The 22,242-nt window shown below is 34.7% G+C and overlaps 1 long non-coding RNA gene across 1 annotated transcript; it reads right to left on the bottom strand.

Annotated features, from left to right (window-relative positions):
• Positions 1-12,692: 12,692 nt before the first annotated feature.
• LOC125576736 lies at positions 12,693-16,130 on the bottom strand. The gene is made up of 4 exons (XR_007315164.1): positions 16,110-16,130; positions 14,136-15,841; positions 13,966-14,060; positions 12,693-13,061 (listed from the first exon to the last, which is right to left on the bottom strand). It is a non-coding gene; the product is annotated as an uncharacterized LOC125576736 (long non-coding RNA).
• Positions 16,131-22,242: the final 6,112 nt, after the last annotated feature.

Below are 22,242 nucleotides of genomic sequence, written 5' to 3'. Positions count from 1 at the left end.
TGCAAGTAAATCAATAAGAATAAGCAAATATTAATATAAAATAAATTATGAAATAAATTATGAAATGACAATTTGAAACCCTTTGCATAGAGTAAATGGATTAAAAAATTGAATATTGACTTTCAAATGAAGTGAGCTATCCATGTTAAAAGTAAATAATTAAACTAATGGTAATATATCGAGCTCTTTAACTAAGTGGTTTAACACACATTGTTCATGTGATGCCTAAGCTCTTAGCTTAGTATGATATATATAGTCACAAAATATGATGTTTAAACGCATTTTATTTTGGTGAAATGATTATATTTTCAGCATAATTCAATCATAAAATCCTTGATTTCTCCTTTCCAAATTTCAATTTTTGGAAAGTATTATATGCAAGGAAAACAAATATGAAACAATATATTAATCATGATATTTGACCATAAACTTAATCATTTCAAAATTTTAAATTGACTTCTAATTTATCTATCACCATTTATGATGATTTCCTAATTACAAAGTCAAGGTGCTTAAATTAAGAGATTGACTGAGCATCTATATGGATTTCTTTTTTGAATGAAATTGGAGATCAGTCTCGATTTTACATCAATGGACTTTATAATAGAGAGCAAACAATACTTGCACACACAATCTTTAGCTATACACTTACTAAATAGTATAACTGTTTGAGTAATGAATAAAGCAAATTTAGATCAGTTTGTCTTCTGTTACTCATAATAGAAAAGATAAACAATTTTTAAAAACATATAGAAAAAAACATTGCCAAAACCATTAAAAAAAAACAAAACAAAGATTACCTAATATTATGATTGGCGCATTGCCTTTGTTAAATGTGTGATTAGAATTAGTGATTACAATTTCAAATATTCACTTTCCAATCATCCATGTTGAAAGTGATTTTTTTTAATGGAATATTTGAAATATTGATTATTAAAAATGTTTAAAAATGTTTTTTTAATATTAGTTTCCGTTCATTATTGATTTCTTATTCATATATTCATATAAAATATTATCTAACATGTACCCATATAAAACTATTGTAATTTAAAAACTATTTGAAATGTTGATTATATACATCATGGGTATTGATAAAATTAAAACTATAATCAAAATCGTAAATATATGGACTTAATAAAAATGTATACTTTGCGAACATTTAAAAGTTGTTTGACTATCTTTTTGATGACATATATTATTCTTAATAAGAAAATTGTATATACATAACTTAGTATATTTGGAATTTATAATGCAAATATATTTAAAATTTGAAGAAAACAATTGTTATATTGTGAAACGTAATTTATTAGCAAATATATGAATATACCATAAATGATTCGTAACATACAATAGTATACAATATATTCGAAACTAATTAATATGATCAATGGCAATTCATGTAATTAATCTAGTAAACTAATCCTTATTAGATAAAAGGGCTGAGAGTGATTGTAGAACTGCCACGTGTAAATGTTACTCTTGTAAAGCACACATGAAGACAAGGTTTATTCTTAATAATGTTCCTATTTTAATATATATAAGGGATTGTAGAATTACAGAAAGAATATATATGTTTTATCAATTTCTTTATTTTTATCAATTTGTTATATATAATTAAATAAAATACTTTTGCATTATTTACAGAAATAAATTTAATGGTTATATATTATTATATAAAATAATTATATTTTTAGGTAAGGAATTATTATAAGTTTTATATTTTTAAAGCCCACACAAAACCGTTTACAAAAGATATTTCATGATAAAAGCTTCGGATCATTGTATTGGTCATTGGAGTTACACAAAAAACACACACTCTCTTTTTTTTTATCTTGAGAGCTAGGGTATTTTTGGTTTTTTATGTGTTAAACTAAATATAAAGTAATTCTACAACCAATTATCTGAATTAATTATAATATTTTTTTTAACAAAAGATTTTTAATGACTAAGGTTTATGATCTTCTAAAAATATGATTATCCAAATATTTGAAATTAAAAATTAAAATTTTAAATTTATATTTATTATTCAAAAATTATAACAGTGTAAGGATAATATATATTTCTTTATATAATATAACTACCCGCGAAATGCGGACAAACACCTAGTGTATATTATACTCCCTCCATTTTTTAATATACAGTTCTTTTAGAGAAATTTTTGTGTTGCAAATTATATGACGTTTTCAGTTTTCTATGTAAAATTTATTAACACTTAATGTTATATGACCAATGATAATAACCTTCTATTTTATTATTGGTTTATTTGTGGTTAGGTAAATAATTCATGATGTTTTTGTTTAGAAAATATAAAAAATTAATGATTTTCTTAATCTATGTGCATAATTTTAAAACGAGTTATATTAAAAAACGGAGAGAATAATAGAAAAGTTTGTGCTCTCTCCTAAGCATGTCTACGTAGGCATATTATGGGACCCAATAAAAAAATTGTGTTTGGCTTTTATGTATAAGATTCTGCGTGTAGTGTTTTGTTCATTGGGCTTATTGACTAACTTTTATGTTTTACTAGAGCTTTTTCTGGGCTACGTCCGGGTTTTTTTTCATAAATTATAATTTATTTTAAAATGTTATGTTATTATATAAAAAATATATAGTATTGGAAACTATGATAGATGTAAATTATAAAGTTTGATTATTAGAATGCAAAACGTAAATAATGATAGAAAGAGTTATTTAAAATATTATCACAGCAAAAGAAAAACAGGTTAAAATTTAAGTCATTTAAAATTTTGATTTCCTTTAATTCTTATGTTCATTCTATCTTTCTGATTCATATTGTATAATTAGTGGCTAATAGGGTAAGTTCTTACCAAGAAAACTAATCTTTCTAGAAGTATACATGAAATCTAAAACGGGGTTGCTGAAAACTTTTCTTCCAATTTCAAAAATTTTGGATACTATAAATTGTTTTTTTTGTAAATATATTAATCAAAGGTAAATAGTTAATTGCTTATTGAGTATTGTTTTCTGAAATTTCACAAATGTTGAGAAAAATACAATAGTTTTCGAAGGTGATTGGTAATTAAGTACTCTAAATGCTTTCCAAACTTTTTTCCACAACTACTTTAATTTACCAGTCATGCTCTAAGAAAACAATTTAAAGGTACAATTAAATTGAAAAAAATAGATTGGCTATGAAAATCAAATTTTTTAAAATTGTATATTTAGTACTTTGAAATCTGCATCAATAGATTCTATAGCTACAACATAGAAACTTGCAACTTATATTCTAAAGCGAAATAATTAAATTTTAAGGCGTCTACCAATCAAAGGCTTCATGAGGTTCTTATGTTACTAAGACTAAATATCTCTACTAAATATTGTTCTCTGCTAGATATAATTTTTAAAATATTATTAGTTTTCATGAGGTTCCTGTTTTTCATCATCGATTTTCCAAGAACAAAGATAGAAGACATTATAGATATTAGATACTAAGCGTTGGTTGTATATTTATGTATGCTGATACATGAATTCTCCAATTGACCCCCCCCCCCCCCCCCCCCCCCCCCAAATTTATAAACTCATCATATGAATAATAAAAACTAAATAATAAATAATAATTACTAAACTGAATCTCAAATACTATAATATTTTTCCTTGAAAGTAATATTAAAATGTATCTAAATTATGGTATTTTAAGCAATTGCTCACTATATTTGGATATTCTTTTCTAATGTGTTTTTCATTTTTTATTAAATTCTTTTTTTTTTTTTTTTTTTTTTTTTGACAGCAAGAAAATTTACAGACTCATATAGACTCTGTAAACCAATGTGGTAACTCCGCATCCATGTGTACGACGAAAGACGGTTGTGTCCGAGCACTACGTGCCAAGCGATCCGCCTTTATGTTTTCCGTCCTTGGAACATGAACAATCTCTGAGTTGGTAAAGCTTCTTCTCAAAAACTTAATGTCATCCAGGTAGCTTTCAAATGCCGGCCATTCTTCTGGTTCAGAAACCATCTTCACCAATTGAGAACAATCCGTTGCAAACGTGACCCGGTACTGTCGTAAGTTCTTCATACACTCCATTGCCCAAATTAGAGCCTCCAACTCCGCATGAAGAGGTGAAAGACTTGCCCTTACATTTCTTGCCCCTAACAAACCCTCAAACTCCGGAAGCGTGCTGAACCAGCCTTGTCCTGAGAAATAATCCTTGTCTTTCCAAGAACCGTCAATGAAACACCATCTTCCTGTAGTCTGTGAGTTAACTCTGAACTGCGCTTCAGGGGCCATCCTGGAATCATTAACAATTTGTGCCTCCGCCCAAAGTGTTGATTCCAATTCAGCTAAGTTTAGCGTTTCTCTCGGGTCAACATCAATATTACTAAAAACTTTATTATTCCGACCCTTCCAAATGTACCATAGAATCCATGCAAACTGATGATCCTCCATTTTTGGATTAACTCTCCAAAACAGATGATCCATATTAGCAAATATCGAGCCCAAAGGGAAAATATTTGGGTTCGATGGAATCTTAGATAGTGCCCACACTTGTCGTGCCGGAGGACATTCAAAAAACACATGATTTATTGATTCTTCCGGATCACCACACCTTGCACATCTTGTATCTCCTTGTATTCCACGTGATTTTAAATTTTTGGTCACTGCTATACAACCTGTCAACAACTGCCATAGAAAATGCCTTAACTTTAGAGGACACTTCACTTTCCAGCAGAATGCCTTAAGAATATCCACGTTGGGTCCATAAAATTCTGGTTGTTTCTCCTTATCAGGATATATCCTTTCAATTTGATACCCTGATTGTACCGTGTATCTTCCATTTTCAGTGAAATGCCATCCATTTCTATCATCCAACAGATTTCTACTCAGAGGAAGACTTTCAATCATTTTTGCATCATTGGGTTCCACCAAAGTCCTAATTGCCTGTAAATTCCATGTTCGGGATTCCTGATGAATGAGGGAATCCACTGTGAGGTCCGGGTAGCTATCGTGAAAATTTTTGTTTGCTGGTCTCGGGCGAGTGGATGGGAGCCAGGGATCATTCCATACTGAGATAGATGACCCTGTTCCAACCCTTTTAATTAGTCCTTTACAAACCAGAGATCTAGCAGAGATAATACTCCTCCAGCCATACGACGGGGAATATGAGCGAATCGGTTCCAGGGGTGAAGCATTCCTGTAGTACCGTCCTTTGAAGATTCGCGAGAAAAGAGAATTTGGCTTCTCAATCAGCCTCCACAGCTGCTTTCCCAACATTGCTGTATTAAAATCCGTCAAATCCTTGAAACCTAGCCCACCATGATCCTTATGGGCACATAATTTATCCCATGATTTCCAATGCATACCCCTTGTACTTCCTCCTGGGCTCCACCAAAACTGAGCTACTGCACTCGTTAACTTCTTCACTATAGCTTTCGGTAGTCGATACACCGACATCACATGATTTGGCAGAGCCGTGATAACCGACTTAATAATCACCTCTTTTCCCCCTTTTGTAAAAAATCGAAGAGTCCAGCCATTCACCCTATTATTCAGACGATCTTGTACAAAACCAAACACTTGAACCTTAGATCCCCCTAAACTTTCTGGCAAACCTAAATAAGAACCCATACCTCCTAGGTTCTGAATCCCCAAAATATCTCTCAACTCTTGCCTATTGGATTCCTCAATTTTATGTCCAAATTGAATTGAGGATTTCTGAAAGTTGATTTGTTGTCCTGATACAGTCTCATACTCCTTTAGTATCCTAAGAATAGTCTGACACTCTTCTTTGTTTGCCTTACAGAAGAACAAACTATCATCTGCAAATAGCAAATGAGAAACTGGTGGACACGCTCTTGCTACCTTCATACCAGTTAAATGTTTCTCCCGCTCCGCTTTTTTATATTCGTGATTAAAGCCTCAGTACACATAATAAATAAATAAGGAGATAATGGATCTCCTTGACGTAATCCCCGCTGAGGTATTATAAGGCCTCTCGGTTGCCCATTAAGAAGAACTCTATATTGAACTGAAGATATACACCCTCGCATTAATTTAACCCAATGAGAATCAAATCCCATTTTTTGAAGAAGAGCCTCGATAAAATCCCACTCTACCCGATCATATGCCTTACTCATATCCGTTTTAATTGCCATAAACTTATTTTGACAGGATTTGTTGGTTCGTAAACCATGGAACATTTCCTGTGCAATAAGAATATTATCCGATATTAACCTTCCTGCCACAAAAGCCGATTGTGTTTCTGAAATTAGATGGGGAAGACAATTCTTCAACCTTTGGCACAACACTTTCGAGATAATCTTATAACCAACGTTACATAGACTTATCGGTCTCAATTCCGTCATCCTTGTAGGTCTTTCTATTTTTGGTATCATGCAGATATTAGTTATGTTCAACCGTGAATCCATATTTCCTGTAACCAAGAAATTATTTACCAACTCAACCACATCCTTTTTAATGACATTCCAGGAGTGCTGAAAGAAGAGAGCCGTCATTCCATCTGGGCCTGGCGCCTTCTCTGGATGCATCATGAATAAAGCTTGACGGACTTCTTCCTCCGTTGCTACTCGCAGTAGCATAAGATTCATCTGTGGGGAAATTGATGGTCCTATCTCCTCCAAAAAACTATCAAACTCCCCCGGGTTAGTTGAACTAAACAAACCATCAAAATAATCTCCCCCGGATATTAAATTCTTAAAATCTTCTGTATATATATTGTTTACAAATTTTGTCAGAATATTTACAAAAACTTCCCTGTTTTGTTTGCTCTAACTTTTTTACATTACAATTTTCATTCTAATGTTTGTTTGCTTAGATGTAAATCTATAAAATAATTCATAATAAAATACCGTGTGAATAGATTGGATATAATTTCAATTTGTTCATATCCAATTTATTTTGCTGTATTAACTTAGTTTAAGTTTCATTTTAAGTGTAATTATCTCTTCTTTTTAAAACTATTTATGTTAACATTGCATTATGACATATTTTTAATGGTAACAGATTTGATCCACTTTATTTATTTCAACACAAATTGACATGCAGTCAACATTTTTTGTACACACCGATATAAACTAAATTTTTTTATGGAAAAATTGCCAAAAAAGAAAAAAAAAACAGGTTGTTGTCCTTTTGGTATAAAACTAATTCTGTCCATTTTTCTTCTTTTTACCCTTTGTATTTCTGAAAGCTAATGAAATAAATAATTTTGTGAATCAAAAAAATTATTAAAAATATAAACAATTAATAAAACATCCATATACACAAGCTGATAATTTTCTTTTGTTCAAAAACATGGTAAATAAGATTTTTAAAATACGTTCTACTAAAAGTAGAATGCGTCTTCTACGAAAAATTGTATAGTAGAAAACGATTTCTAAAATAAACACGTTCATCTACTTCTTTTAGAACACTCATTTTACTATTTACTAAATTTCTAAAAAAGAGGAATGTGCATTCTACTAATCGTAAAGGTATCCACTTTCTTTCCGAATGCATCTTCTACTTTTATAAAGTATTCTAAATTTCGGGGAATGTGTTTTCTACAATGTACTCTTACGTCTACTCAAAGTAGAAAGTGTATTCAGAATTTTTATCATTCTTCTAAACTTTTAGAAGTCACCTTCTACGGAAAAGAATACATGATTTTTGCAAAAATTAATGAATTTTCAGTTAAGAAAATATTCTAAAAATCTCCGAAAAATATTCTAACTTCCTAAAATGTGTTATGGTCGATTTTACTTGATTTTTTTTTAAAAAAAACGATTCTCCCTTCTCTTCTTCATCAATCTATGGCTTTTCTATAGTGTTTCTTTTGATTCTTCTTACAAATTCTTGTTCTCTATGATGCATATCTATATCCTTTTTCTTTTTTTTTTTCGATTGCATTTCAAATGTTTTTTTTTTCCTTTTTTCCATTAAGTTTTTAAAAAAATTATACTATTGAGACAACTTCATGTTGGTTTTATATCAAGGAGACAACAATCTTGTTTTTTTGTTATCTTTTAGCAATTTTCCCAAAAAAAATTGGTAAAATATAAACTAACATTTTTTTTAAACATAGTTACACCTATCACGGATTCTTGCTTTTGTGTTAACCGCAAAGATGACCTTTTGATACACTTGCATATTTTGCATTCCCTCCTACTTAACTACTATATATACTTTCAAGTTTCCTGTTCTCTTCTACTCAATTACTATGCAAGTTGACAAAACAAAAAAACATTAATGTGCATCAACATACCAAAACGTCTGAGTATTTTCTTTCTTCTATATTCACCAGAACTTGGATCACCTCTGTTTCTTAGATTATACGGATAAGCAAATGACGGGCAAGAATTGTCTTCTTTCTTTATCCTTGTCACTCTTGTTGTTCCATCTAGTGTTAACTCTCCTTTTATGACCTCCAAACTTCCAATCTGTCGTAGAAGAACAACATGTATTCATTAACTTTTATTTTCTAACCATGCCCTTGTCTCAGGATCTAATTTTTTATTACTGTATAAATAGTTACTAAAAGAGAGAGATTTGAGGAATAAGCATTGTATACCTCTTGAATATCCAGAACCAAAGTTTATGTTTATGTTTTCTCCAGTTTTCTCTACCAACGCATTTTCTTAATGCTCTGTTTCTTGTCACCTGAGCAGGAATATATATTTTCATCGACCTTTAGCAAGTGAAAAGATTGGCAATAGATAGTGAGAATACATAACATATTTACCTTAGTGACATTACTTTTTCCACTAACAACAGGATATAGACCATCAGGTTTCTTTAAAACTACAAACTTGATTGAGGCAAACCTGTGCAGTTTTATTATGTGCTTCTTTGAATCTCCAAAGTATGCAGATAAACCTGCAAACGTAATTTGGAGTTATAAATTTTACAAATATAAATATACAGATTTATAGATCTCGCAAATCTAAATATTTGTTTCCATCAAAATGGTAAGAAACCACCTCCGTTAGAAGAATAAAATTATAAGATCTCTTGTGGTTCCATCTTCCACAATGACCTGAGCAACAAAAGCTCCCAATCCAAGAGTAACTGCACCGTCTCTATGTGTCCCTTAAGAGCCGACACACGAAGCAGTGTTATTCCTCTATCTGATGCTCCGTTTATCACTTCGTGAAGAACACTGTACACATTAGAAAGACATTTTCAGGTAATCATGTCAACTGAAGCCATAAGCTTTTTAACTCTTTCAAAACACTATTAAACCTTTGATCAAATCCAGAAACAGAGGATTTGTTACTCTTCAACAGGCTCCAGCAGTTGGGGACACTTGGTATCTACTCCGAAAGCAATATCCTGCTAAACCGAGGATGACCATTTTGAGCCGCAAGATACAAAGAGGACTATTGTTAGTTAATATGATATGTGATTCTATCAACCCGATTAATCAAACACAATCACTATGTCAATCTGTGAGAATAAAGTTTATCAAATGCTTACGTTAGCACCAAAACGAATGAGAATCAAACAACCTCCCAATGACCATGTTGGCAAGCTTGCATCAAAGTGGACTGTAGAAAAAAAAACCCCATATTAGGATCATCTTAATCAATTCATCATTATAAACTATATGCGGATAAAAACAACAAAACCCATATTAGGATCATCTTAATCAATTCATCGTTACCACAAGGTCAAAACTTGTTCGAATCTCTGACATCTTACAAACTGGGTTACCTCGTTGGTGGCTTTAGGCGATGGCATAATGGAGAGGAGAGTTACGGACACAAGGTGGAGTAGCGAGCAGCTTCCTATAATTAAAAACAATATTTTTTTTGCTATTCTCGTGCTTTGAAAGGAAAAACAGCATTTTCACACTATGTTAATTACAATTGCAACACTGTGATATAAAAAATTGGGAACACTGAATAAGATTAGGGGTGGACGTTCGGGTATCCATTCAGGTTCGGTTCGGATCTAATCGGGTTTCGGGTTTTCAAGTTTAAAGATTTCAGACCCATTCGGGTATTTCTAAATTTCGGTTCGGGTTCGGTTCGGATCTTTGCGGGTTCGGTTCGGTTCGGGTTCGGATAACCCATTTAAATTATTTTTAGAATTTTAATATTCATTATATGCTTAAAATTTCTCAGAATCTATAAAATGAAATAATACATTACATATAAATTTGTATAATATATGTCAAAATACCTAAAATTAACATATAAATTGGCTTGATTTGAATATTTGGATAGAAAATGAATATATATTTCAAGTATTGGTGTTTTGATTATATTTTAACTATTTTAGACATTTACTTTTTGACTATTTATGTATATTTTCAAGTATTTTAGACAACTTAAAAGTATCTTATATTTTTTGGATGTTTTTAATGTATATTAAATCTAAAAATAAGTAATATATTTAGGTATATAAATCTATTTCGGTTACATTCCGGTATCCGAGATATTTCGGTTCGGGTCGGGTTCGGTTTTGATTCTTTAGATACCGAAATTTTGAACCTGTTCGGATATTTAATCAATTTCGGTTCGGGATTGTTACTATTTTTTTGGATCGAGTTCGGTTCGGTTCTTCGGATCCGGGTTTTTTCCCAGCCCTAAATAAGATGGAGACAAATTCCAATCAAATGGAAGGCTTCCAAAACTAAAATCTACCTAGTGTTCCTCTGTCTGATGAAAAAGGCCAACAACGTCAGAACTGACATGGAAACCTAACTTTCAAGGCGGAGCAGTAAATTCTGTAGCTCTCTTTCCTTCCTCCTCCTCGGCCCATGATCTGAGGAAATAACATAAGAGGATTCAGACACTCGTAAAGTCGGTTATGGACAGATTGAAACTCATTGGTTAGAGATCCGAATGCAAATAGTTTCTTTGACATAAACATAATATAGTTTGGACTGGATAAGTAGTACCTGGCCATGGACAGAGATTTACGCTCCCCTCCAGTTCATACTGCAACTACGAAATGTTTTGAGCAGTATTAGGGAGTTGTATGGCGACATTGGCGTATATAAAAGGAACTTTAAGAAGTAATGTCAACATTATGTAAAATCAGTTATTTAGTATACATTATATTTTATTATTGGTTGAATAATAAATACTAATGATGTTTTATTTAAAAAATGTAAAATATAAATATGTTGTTGTAAAATTAATACGGTTCATAGTTTGTATTTTTAAATACAAAAAAAAAATCAGTACTATCTGAAAGGAAAATCTTCCTTAGATTTAAGTATTAAATTAATATATCAATACTAATAATTTTTGATTCAAAAATGAACTTGTAAATATTAAATATCTCCTAGAAGGGGAAGATCTTTGGAGGTTGATTTGACCATAGTGTTGGGAACAGCACTTCCTTAAACAAAAGGAAGAATATTAAAATGATTGGTCAGATCGACCACAAAAAAAATAGTCAGCTAATTGGCTTTTGCGACGAAGGGTACAGCTTATTGATCGTAGACGATTTCTTACCAAACGACGTTAGTAGGTTTTCTCGTGGGATTATGTATCTACGTGAAGAGTGCAGATGTTAATAACTTAATGGGCTGGTATGCGAGATTGTTCTTTACCTGGCCTACCGACAAATCGTAGCCAATTGATTCATTCATTTGATTTCGATTTCATTCGATTCATTCTTTACCTGGCCCACCGGCAACGAAGCCCAAACCTTTTATTGCAATTTATTGCAATTTTAATTCGAAGCCCAGTCTGCTAGTGACATGGCAGTTTGATAGGTGGGGATTATTTTGCCCATGTGACACCCCTTAGAAGCTCCCAAATTAGCCCCTTTATATTAATTGAGAAACATTTGAAAAGATGTAACCTTAATTTTGTAATAATTAAAAAATATCATTTGCTTATGTCAATTAATTAGGTAGTTAATTAATCATACGTGTTAGCCTCTCGTTGAAATTGAAAAACATATTGGTCAAATTCCATTTTTATATCTCATTAGAAACATTTAATACCAACTATATGATATTATATGAAATTAACTAAAGAAATGTGGCTATTTATTATATATTATTTCCGTGATTATGATATATATAGTAATTAATGATTTTAAATAATGAAGATTTGCTAATAATTTGTATGCTTTCTATCATTTTTGTTTCTTTACTATTAAAATAAGTTACACAATTACATTAATCATATATTAAAAATTTAGATTTTTTTGTATATGTTGTATTTTGAATTTTTGAAAACGAGTATAAATTACTAAAACTGTTAAAAGTCTCACATAAACTTTTGTGATCAATGTTTAAATTATTTTTTATAATAAGATGCAATGATAATAAAATTATATAAATGAATATACTTATTTTAATAAGTGTTTATGTTTATATATATATATATATATATATATATATATACTTCACATCGTTTAAATTTAATTATATATCATATACGATAGATAAGATTGATTGTTTTAATTTATTTATTCTAAAACGATTGCGAATAAACAAGAGCGGTCATGAACGCAATGTTAGGAAGCAACTGTCTTTTGTCGTCCACATGGATACAGATCTCCCGGTTTGGTTTACAGAGTCAGTATGAATCGATGTATGTTGATGACAAAAAAAATCAAGAGCGGTCATTTGATTTATATGTGCAAGCCAATTTATTACATAATAGTAACTGATTTCTTAGCTATTTAATATATAATTATTATTATATTATTTCATAATATGCAGAAAAAATATAAAATAAGTATTTATTCTGCACAAGGCGCAGATCTTAACCTAAATATATATCTCTTTAATAATTTTGAATTTTAAACATTTTCTAAATCTCTGGCCAAAATAAAAGAAAGAAATGAGAATAAACTCAAAAATCAATATTTATATCAAGCAATAACCAAAATGACACAAAAAAGAGAAAACTATCAAAGATAGATAGGGATGGCAACTGGGCTCTCCCGTCCCGTCCCGTCCCGACCCGCTGCGGGTTTCTCTTCTGGCAGTACACGGCAGGACCGTCCCGCGCGGGACGCGGTCCTGAAACTGGCTACCCAATCTCCTACCGCAAAATGTGTAAGCCTTCGCGGGCTATCCCGCGGGATGTCACAGAAAACACCATACTAGCTGCTTCAAGCTACTTTTGCTTCTACGAGACATCACAGAAAACACAAAAACACCATGAGAGTCAACCATAAGACTTGTCAAGCTAAGACAAACAGAACACAAGTCGTCCATAACATCAACCCAATACCTCTATTCTCTTATCTATATAAATGCTTCAATGCAACCAAAGTGATCATCAGTCACTGGTATTAAGATTGTGGCTTCTATATCAACAAAAAGTGAATGTATGGTCCTCAAGATTATGGTCGTGTATAAAAGCTAAAAGAGACAGAGTACCAACTAGCACTTTGGCAGTCAGATGTAAACCACTCTAATGCCTCTGCGTAATATACTAATATTGATGTGCTTAAGCGACTTGGATATAAAATTGTATACTCTTACACATTTCTTTTATACACGACCAACACCATTACGATTATATGTAGTTTAGAAAAGCAACATTCACTTTGTTGATAACAAAAAGAAAAGCAATTGGACTTTCATATTGTCTTAACCATAGTGGATGTAGTCGTGACCTAAGTGGATGTAGGGCTTTTTAAAATTTGATCCCCATTTTTAATTAAATTTTATAAAATTAGGAAACTTAAAAATTAAAAATTTAGACGTGATCGTTTTCTAAGCAGATAAGCCAATAACAATTTAACATTCTCAAACAATAGTTCAAACAACATTCTCAAACATTCGCATTAACATGAATACATGATCGAGTTCAAACAACATTCTCAAAGAACAGTTCAAACAATATTCTCAAACATTCCCGAGTCCTAACTCCTAAGTCAGTTCAAACAACATTCTCAAACAACAATTCAAACAACAGATCAAACAACATCCTCTACCTAAACCGTGACTCATATCTAAACAATGAGTTCCCCTATCTAAACCGTGATCCTAGCAATGCTTACTACTTATCCGTAAGAAGCACTAACCCGAGGTCCTTTGGCTGTTATATCGAGACATCACTCCATATGCCAAGTATGCGTCCACAATATCTTCAAGAGTTCCCGCTTTGTTCCCCATCAAACTGAAGAAACAACAAAAACGTCTTTGGTGAGCTACTTAGTTACTTAGCTAGCTAAACGAGTAATGATATCACTACCTTTTTACGTGGCTCGGTGAAGAAGAGAAGCTACGGCTCGACGCAGAGGAGTAGCTCCGGTGGTGGCTCAGTGAAGAAGACAAGCTCTGGTGGTGGCTCCGTGAAGCAGAGAACCTCCGGTGGTGGCTCGGTGAAGAAGAGAAGCTACGGTTGTGGCTCGGTGAAGAAGAGAATCTATGGCTCTACGCAGAGGAGTAGCTCCGGTGGTGGCTCAGTGAAGAAGACAAGCTCTGGTGGTGGCTCCGTGAAGCAGAGAACCTCCGGTGGTGGCTCGGTGAAGAAGAGAAGCTACGGTTGTAGCTCGGTGAAGAAGAGAAGCTACGGCTCGACGCAGAGGAGTAGCTCCGGTGGTGGCTCAGTGAAGAAGAGAAGCTCCGGTGGTGGCTCCGTGAAGCAGAGAACCTCCGGTGGTGGCTCCGTGAAGAAGAGAAGCTATGGTGGTGGCTCGTTGAAGAAGATAAGCTACGGTGGTGGCTCGATGCAGAGGAGTAGATTCGGTGGTGCCTCAGTGAAGAAGAGAAGATCCGGTGGTAGCTCGGTGATAATCTATGGCATGCAGTGGTAGATCAATGAAGAAGAGAAGCCCTGGTGATGGAACGAGGAAGATGAACAGCTCCGGTGATGGAACGACGAGGAAGAGAAGCTCCTCTGCTGCAGCTCGAACGCGATTCGGTCACCAGAAGCACTGACGCCGCCTCGCCGATCGGACATCGAACGGCCTTCGCCGGAGCTCCAGTTCGTCACACCATCATCGACGAAGCTCCATCGCTTTTCACTCTCTCTATCTTGTTTTGATTCAGGTGAGGAAGTCGAAGAAGCGTCTAGATGCGGTCCCAATGAGCTTTCCCGCGGGTGATATGGGCCGTCCCGCAATAAACCAGGCACCGCGCAAGCCCACACCCAAAAGGCCCGCTAATTTGCGGGTTATGATTATCTCGGCCCAAACCCGCCCCAGACCAAGCCCGTACAAGCCAGGCCCGCGGTCCAATACTTAAGTTGACATCTCTATAGATATATAGGATTGGTACGTGAACGTAAACTTCTCATAACCATAATTAAATTTTGAATTACTAAATCATGATATAAAACCGAGCTAACATAGTTTCATTGTAACCAAATAGTAGGCATGAGATTCTTCAGCCTAAACGTTAAGTTTTTATGCGATAAATAATTTTTTGACCTAAAATATTTTTAAAAATAAGTTCAGTTCATTAGTAAACAAATTATGTAATTAACAAAAAAAAATTAAAAAAATTGTTTAAGAGTTAAATATATTAATTCGATCGATAACATAAAATTTTTTTCATACAATATTTCTTAAATAATTTTCATATAAATTTACCATGCGCAAGATGCAGGTCTTATCCTAGTAAAGAGTAAATGATATAACTACTTGTATATTCAACTAACAGTTTATGGTTCCCTACACACTTGTGCATTTTTGTCTTCTGGAAAATTTTGGTCATACTGTGAGAGGAATTGATTAAGATAAATATTTGGAATTTGAACCCATATATATGTTAGTAAATCTACGCAAATTTGGAATCGAGAATCACTGCAAATTAATGTAAGTATAATGAGAACTTGAAATAGAAATTAATACAAGCTTAAAAGGTATAAAAACACTTTCCTGGATATTAATATATGTGTTTTCAAATCCACAGAGCACAACGAATTCTAGAAAAGCGGAAGAATCTACCAGTTTCCTGCAAGATAAGAGAATAAACAATATGAAAACATGAGAAGCCACAACACAAAAGATGTATAGCACATAGAGATTGATGATCTCAGATGAACTTTGGGATTAAGAATCGTTAAACAATGATGCAAGATGAAAGAGCAAGTCCATAGGTGAAAGCAAATAGAACTACAATATATGGAGTTTTTAGAAAACGGGAGTGAGGTCTTGTTTTTCTACAACAACATCACACAAATTTTGAGCAATTCTAAGAACAGAGAGATCGGAGATCAAACCTGGCTTCAAAGAGTGCCATATGTTGAAGTAAGCTTGAAGAAAGCTTGAGCGTCAAGCAATCCTAATCCTAAGTAGATTATGATCTTTAAGAGATAAGGATCAATATGTATTTAGGAGTTATCTATTTACAAGTGTTTCCTTTTAGGATTAGGATATCTAAAAGTCTTATATAAACACAATGTCATGAGATGATATGTGTGAGAGTTGTGTGATTGAAAGCTTGTGGTTTTGAGTGAGTTTCCACAAGGGATTAATAAGAAGAGTTAGTTCTTATTTAAGCTTATCGAGTTCTTATACAAATTCTTGCGCCACATTGTGGTATCAGAGCTTGAGGTTACGATAGGATGAGTGATCTTACCGTGGCGACAACGTCAATGACGAAGAGAGAAGGAGGATCTTCCTCAATCAAGTGTCCGATACTAACTGCGACAAATTACACCGTGTGGACTATGAAGATGAGAATCCTACTTAGGGTGCACAAGGTTTGGGATGTCATAGAAACAGAAATAGAAGATGATACTAAAAACGATATGGCAATGGCATTACTATTTCAGTCAATACCCGAAACCCTCATCTTACAAGTAGGAGAGCTAAACACGGCTAAAAAGATATGGGAAGCGATAAAGACAAGGTATGTAGGTGCAGAACGAGTAAAGGAGGCTCGCTTGCAGACACTAATGGCGGATTTTGATCGTCTCAAGATGAAAGATACAGAGACCATAGACGACTTTGTTGGAAAACTGGCTGAGATATCATCTAAATCTGCTGCATTGGGAGAAGAAATCGAAGAACCTAAATTAGTGAAGAAGTTTTTGAAGTGTCTTCCCCGGAAAAAGTATATTCACATAGTGGCTGCATTAGAACAAGTCTTGGATCTCAAGACAACTGGCTTTGAGGACATAGTAGGACGCCTTAAAGCGTATGAAGAGCGAGTTACAGACGAAGAAGAAGTTCAAGAAGATCAGGGAAAGTTGATGTATGCAAACTCGGATTCACAGTCAAATCGTGAAGTCACTGAACCACAGACAAACCGTTACAGTGAAAACAGATGGAGAGGTCGTGGAGGAAGATATCAAAACAGAGGACGAGGTCGTGGAAGATACACTCCACGTGATGCATCACGAGTCACCTGTTATCGCTGTGATAAAATTGGTCACTATGTGACTGACTGTCCCGAGCTAAAGCTGAAGTTCCAGGAGGCAGTAGAAAACGAGAAAGATGATACCCAAGAGGCTGACGAACTTATGCTTCATGAGATAGTTTACCTAAACGAAGAGAAGGTGGTCCCAAGCAAATACGAAGTTGAGAATGACGAAGATAATATCTGGTATTTAGACAACGGAGCCAGCAATCACATGAGTGGAGATAAGAGATACTTTTCGAATATTGATGAATCCATTACCGGAAAAGTCAGGTTTGGGGACGATTCTCGCATTGAGATCAAAGGAAAAGGATCCATTGAGTTCTTGGACAAGAACGGAGAGCCAAGAAAAATTGTTGATGTCTACTTTATTCCAGATCTAAAGAGCAATATCATCTCACTAGGGCAGGCCACAGAGTCGGGGTGTGACATAAGGATGAAAGATGAACATCTTATTATGCATGATCGTGATGGAAGATTGATCGCTAAAGCTCTTAGATCAAAGAACCGTCTATACAAGGTTCGAATGAAGATAAAGGAGGCAATGAGCATGCTTACAACTACAGTCAGTGACTCCATAAGGTGGCATTCAAGATTGGGACACATAAACTTCGAGACAATGCGATCAATGGTACAACGAGGGCTAGTCATTGGTGTTCCACCAGTTAATATAGAGAAGAACGTCTGCGGCTCTTGCTTGCTTGGAAAGCAAGCAAGACAATCTTTTCCTCAGGCAAGTACTTATAGAGCAAAAAAGGTACTTGAACTTATACATGCTGACTTGTGCGGTCCTATAACACCTTCTACGAGTGCTGGAAACAAATATATCTTTGTGATGATTGATGATCATTCTAGATATATGTGGACTGTATTACTCAAAGCAAAGGATGAAGCGTTTGGGAAGTTTAAAATCTTTAAAAATCGAGTAGAGCAGGAGACAAAGATGAGGATACAGACCCTAAGAACAGACAGAGGAGGAGAGTTTGTCTCAAAAGATTTTAATGAGTTATGCGAGAACATGGGCATTAAAAGACATCTTACAGCACCATACAGTCCACAACAGAATGGGGTTGTCGAGAGACGTAACAGAACGTTGTTAGAGATGACGAGAAGTTGTTTGAAGGCTATGTCAGTACCAAACTATTTATGGGGAGAAGGAATCAGACACTCTACGTATCTACTGAATCGTGTAGCAACAAGAGTATTGAAGGATGTCACACCTTATGAAGCTTTGCGGGGAAGGAAACCAAATATAGCTCATCTAAGAACGTTTGGATGCATCTGTTACGCCAAAATAGACTCCAAGTTCTTGAAGAAACTTGATGACAGATCGAGAGTACTAGTGCACCTTGGGACAGAACCAGGGTCAAAGGCGTATAGGTTGCTTGATCCTAACACTCAGAGAATAGTGGTCAGTAGAGATGTCGTGTTTGATGAAGCAAAAGGATGGAACTGGAAGCAAGACACCTCAGAAAGTAACCACGTCGGAAATTTCAGCATCACGCTAGGAACTTTCGGCAATCACGGTATTTATACCAATGAAAACAGAGAAACAGAGCAGTATAAAAACAGAGAAACAGAGCAAAGTAAAATCGAGATGGGAGCTGGGAATGAAAACACAGCCAGTGAAGGAAAAGATACGAGCAGTGAAGAAGAACAAGAAAATGACGATCCATTAATGTTAAGACGATCGGAGAGATTTCGATCAAAACCAAAGTACTTGGATGATTATGTTCTGTTTTCTGAATATGAAGGAGAAAGACTACTGTTGAGTTTGAATGATGAGCCGAGAAGTTTTCAAGAAGCTAGAGAGTTTAGAGAATGGATTCAGGCATGTGAAGATGAAATACGATCCATCACAAAGCTTGAGTGCTGGAGTCTCGTTGAGTTGCCACAGGGAGTAAAGCCAATAGGTCTAAAATGGATCTTCAAGCTAAAACGCAATGCAGATGGAAGTATTAATAAATACAAAGCTCGACTGGTCGCTAAGGGATATGTGCAACAACATGGAATAGATTATGAAGAAGTGTTTGCACCAGTGGCAAGAATCGAAACCATACGTCTGTTGATTGGTCTTGCTGCATCCCATGGATGGGAGATTCATCATCTCGATGTTAAAACAGCGTTCCTGCACGGAGAACTAAAGGAAACGGTATATGTCAGTCAACCTGAAGGCTTTGAAGTAAAAGGAAGTGAGAAGAGAGTATATAAGCTAAGAAAGGCTCTCTATGGTCTTAAGCAGGCACCACGGGCCTGGAACTACAAACTAAACAATATTTTGATGAGTCTACGATTTGAAAAGTGCCACAAGGAGCCATCTGTGTATCGAAGATCAGTGGATGGAGATCTTCTAGTCGTTGCTGTGTATGTGGATGATTTGTTCGTTACCGGCATGAATCAGAAGATGATCGAAGATTTTAAAATAGAGATGGCAATGAAGTTTGAGATGAGTGACCTAGGGAGACTTACTTACTACCTTGGCATTGAGGTGAATCAACGTGCCGAAGGTATCTCACTATGTCAGAACCGATATGCTCTCAAGATACTAGAAGAAGCCGGGATGCTTGCCTGCAATGCAGTTCAGACGCCTATGGAGATGGGACTGAAGTTAGCAAAGTTTGAACAAGAGAAAAGTATTGATGCAACCGGCTACAGAAAGATCATTGGGTGTTTTCGCTACTTACTTCATACCAGGCCAGACTTGTCATACTGTATAGGAGTTCTTAGTAGGTACATGGCTAATCCTAAAGACTCTCACGGAGTGGCATTGAAGCAATGCTTACGGTATCTAAGAGGAACTGCTACACTTGGATTATGTTTTGAACGATCAAGGTCTGAGACGATAAGATTGATTGGCTACAGCGACAGTAGTTATAATACAGATCCTGATGATGGAAGAAGTGTAACAGGGCACATATTTTATCTTGGAAGAAGTCCTATCACATGGTGTTCTCAAAAACAAGACACTGTGGCTTTATCTTCTTGTGAAGCAGAGTTTATGGCCGCAACAGAGGCAGCAAGACAAGCGATCTGGTTACAAGATCTTCTTGGAGAGATCACAGGAGCCGTGTGCAATAAGACTGTCATACGAATAGACAACCGTTCAGCAATTGCACTCTCTAAAAATCCAGTGTTTCATGGGCGCAGTAAACACATACATTCAAGATATCATTTCATCAGAGAGTGTGTTGAAAGAGAGTTGCTAGAGGTCGAACATGTACCCGGGAGTGAGCAAAAAGCAGACATTTTAACAAAGGCTTTGGGAAGAATCAAATACAGGGAGATGAGAGACTTAATAGGAGTTCAAGACTTAGAAGACATGGAGTTCAAGCTTAAGGAAGAGAATGTTGAAGTAAGCTTGAAGAAAGCTTGAGCGTCAAGCAATCCTAATCCTAAGTAGATTATGATCTTTAAGAGATAAGGATCAATATGTATTTAGGAGTTATCTATTTACAAGTGTTTCCTTTTAGGATTAGGATATCTAAAAGTCTTATATAAACACAATGTCATGAGATGATATGTGTGAGAGTTGTGTGATTGAAAGCTTGTGGTTTTGAGTGAGTTTCCACAAGGGATTAATAAGAAGAGTTAGTTCTTATTTAAGCTTATCGAGTTCTTATACAAATTCTTGCGCCACACCATAGATATCATCAGTCTTCTTCGAAAAATGTCCTTCAGCGTCTCCCATCATCCCCACTCCCACTCAGATACACCTATTTACCAAAATGAGAATCACCCCTTTGATTCAAAGTTCACCTCTTTAGCCGACATTTCCTATGCCATATGATATTATTAAGATTTTTGTGATAGTACACAATAGTTTAGATGGTAGTTTACATATTAAAAAGGATGTAATATAGGTTATGATAGGGATAGTCTCAGAAAGATTTGGTTAATTAAGAATCTTTTTTGGCATATTCGCAAGATTTATTTTCATATTGTTTTTAAAAGCATATGTTATAAATAAGACAATGGCATGACTCTGTAAATATTTGCAAAACAGAAGGAGATCTGAAAAAAAAAAGCCCTTTAGTTTTAATAGTATTGATTAGGGATTGAATCAATTTATTGTATTCTGAATAATAGAAAGTAACCCCTTTGGTTTCCATGGAGCAGTCAATCTAAGCTGGTGAAGAAGTCTTTACCAACCCTCATGTGATCAATCTTCAGAAGTTAATGCTTCGTGACGATCTCCAAACTCTTGCCAACACTACCTTAGAGCTCCCAGGTATATTATTTAATTTGTGACCTTCTTTCCTTTAGGTTTTCGAATCGTTAAGATAGATTTCAACTTGCAGATGTAGTTGGCCAAATATGTCATCCAGGGCTCTGACCTAAACAGGAATGCAGCATCGACCCGAGTTATGGTCTGCATCCTAATTGACCTGTAAGCAACCAACTGCCAAATTATGTTTCGCATACTACTTTTCACTACGTGCTAATAACTATGTTGTTATTTATCATACATCAGAACCCTGATTTTGTACAAATCTTTGTGGGACGAGGCTGCCTCAACTTTCCGAGGTCTTTTGAGTTCAGGGGATTAATCCCGGTCACTACGGTCAATACAAAAATATTTGGAGGTTTATGAATTTAATTTTATTATTAAAATCTTTCTAATGGTTATGATTATCGTCGTTCCACGTATGTCTATTTGAACCTGTCTAATTGTAATCTTATTATTAAAACCTGTTTCAGGGACCCTCTATCTAAACTCCACACCAGCTACCAAATTCTATTGACACCAACCTTCTGAAGTGAAAGAGTTCACGACCAAGTAAGTATTCATAATGTTTTATTCTACTGTGAGAACCGAAATTCGCACTGTCGATTTCCGTTTAAATAAGGAAACTAGGAAAACCCTAATTTTCCAGAGGACCCGGATATCTGCTAATTACCACACGTCAAGCAATCAGAACACGAGAATAACAACGATAAAGTATAAGAAATCGAAAAAGAGAGTAAAGTAGATCTTATTCCGAATTTGCGTA

This window comes from Brassica napus, chromosome A7 (assembly GCF_020379485.1).
Source record: "Brassica napus cultivar Da-Ae chromosome A7, Da-Ae, whole genome shotgun sequence".
In the NCBI taxonomy this organism is placed as follows: Eukaryota; Viridiplantae; Streptophyta; class Magnoliopsida; order Brassicales; family Brassicaceae; genus Brassica; species Brassica napus.
Note: the sequence above shows the minus strand (reverse complement) of the source record. Positions and strands in the feature narration are given on the sequence as shown.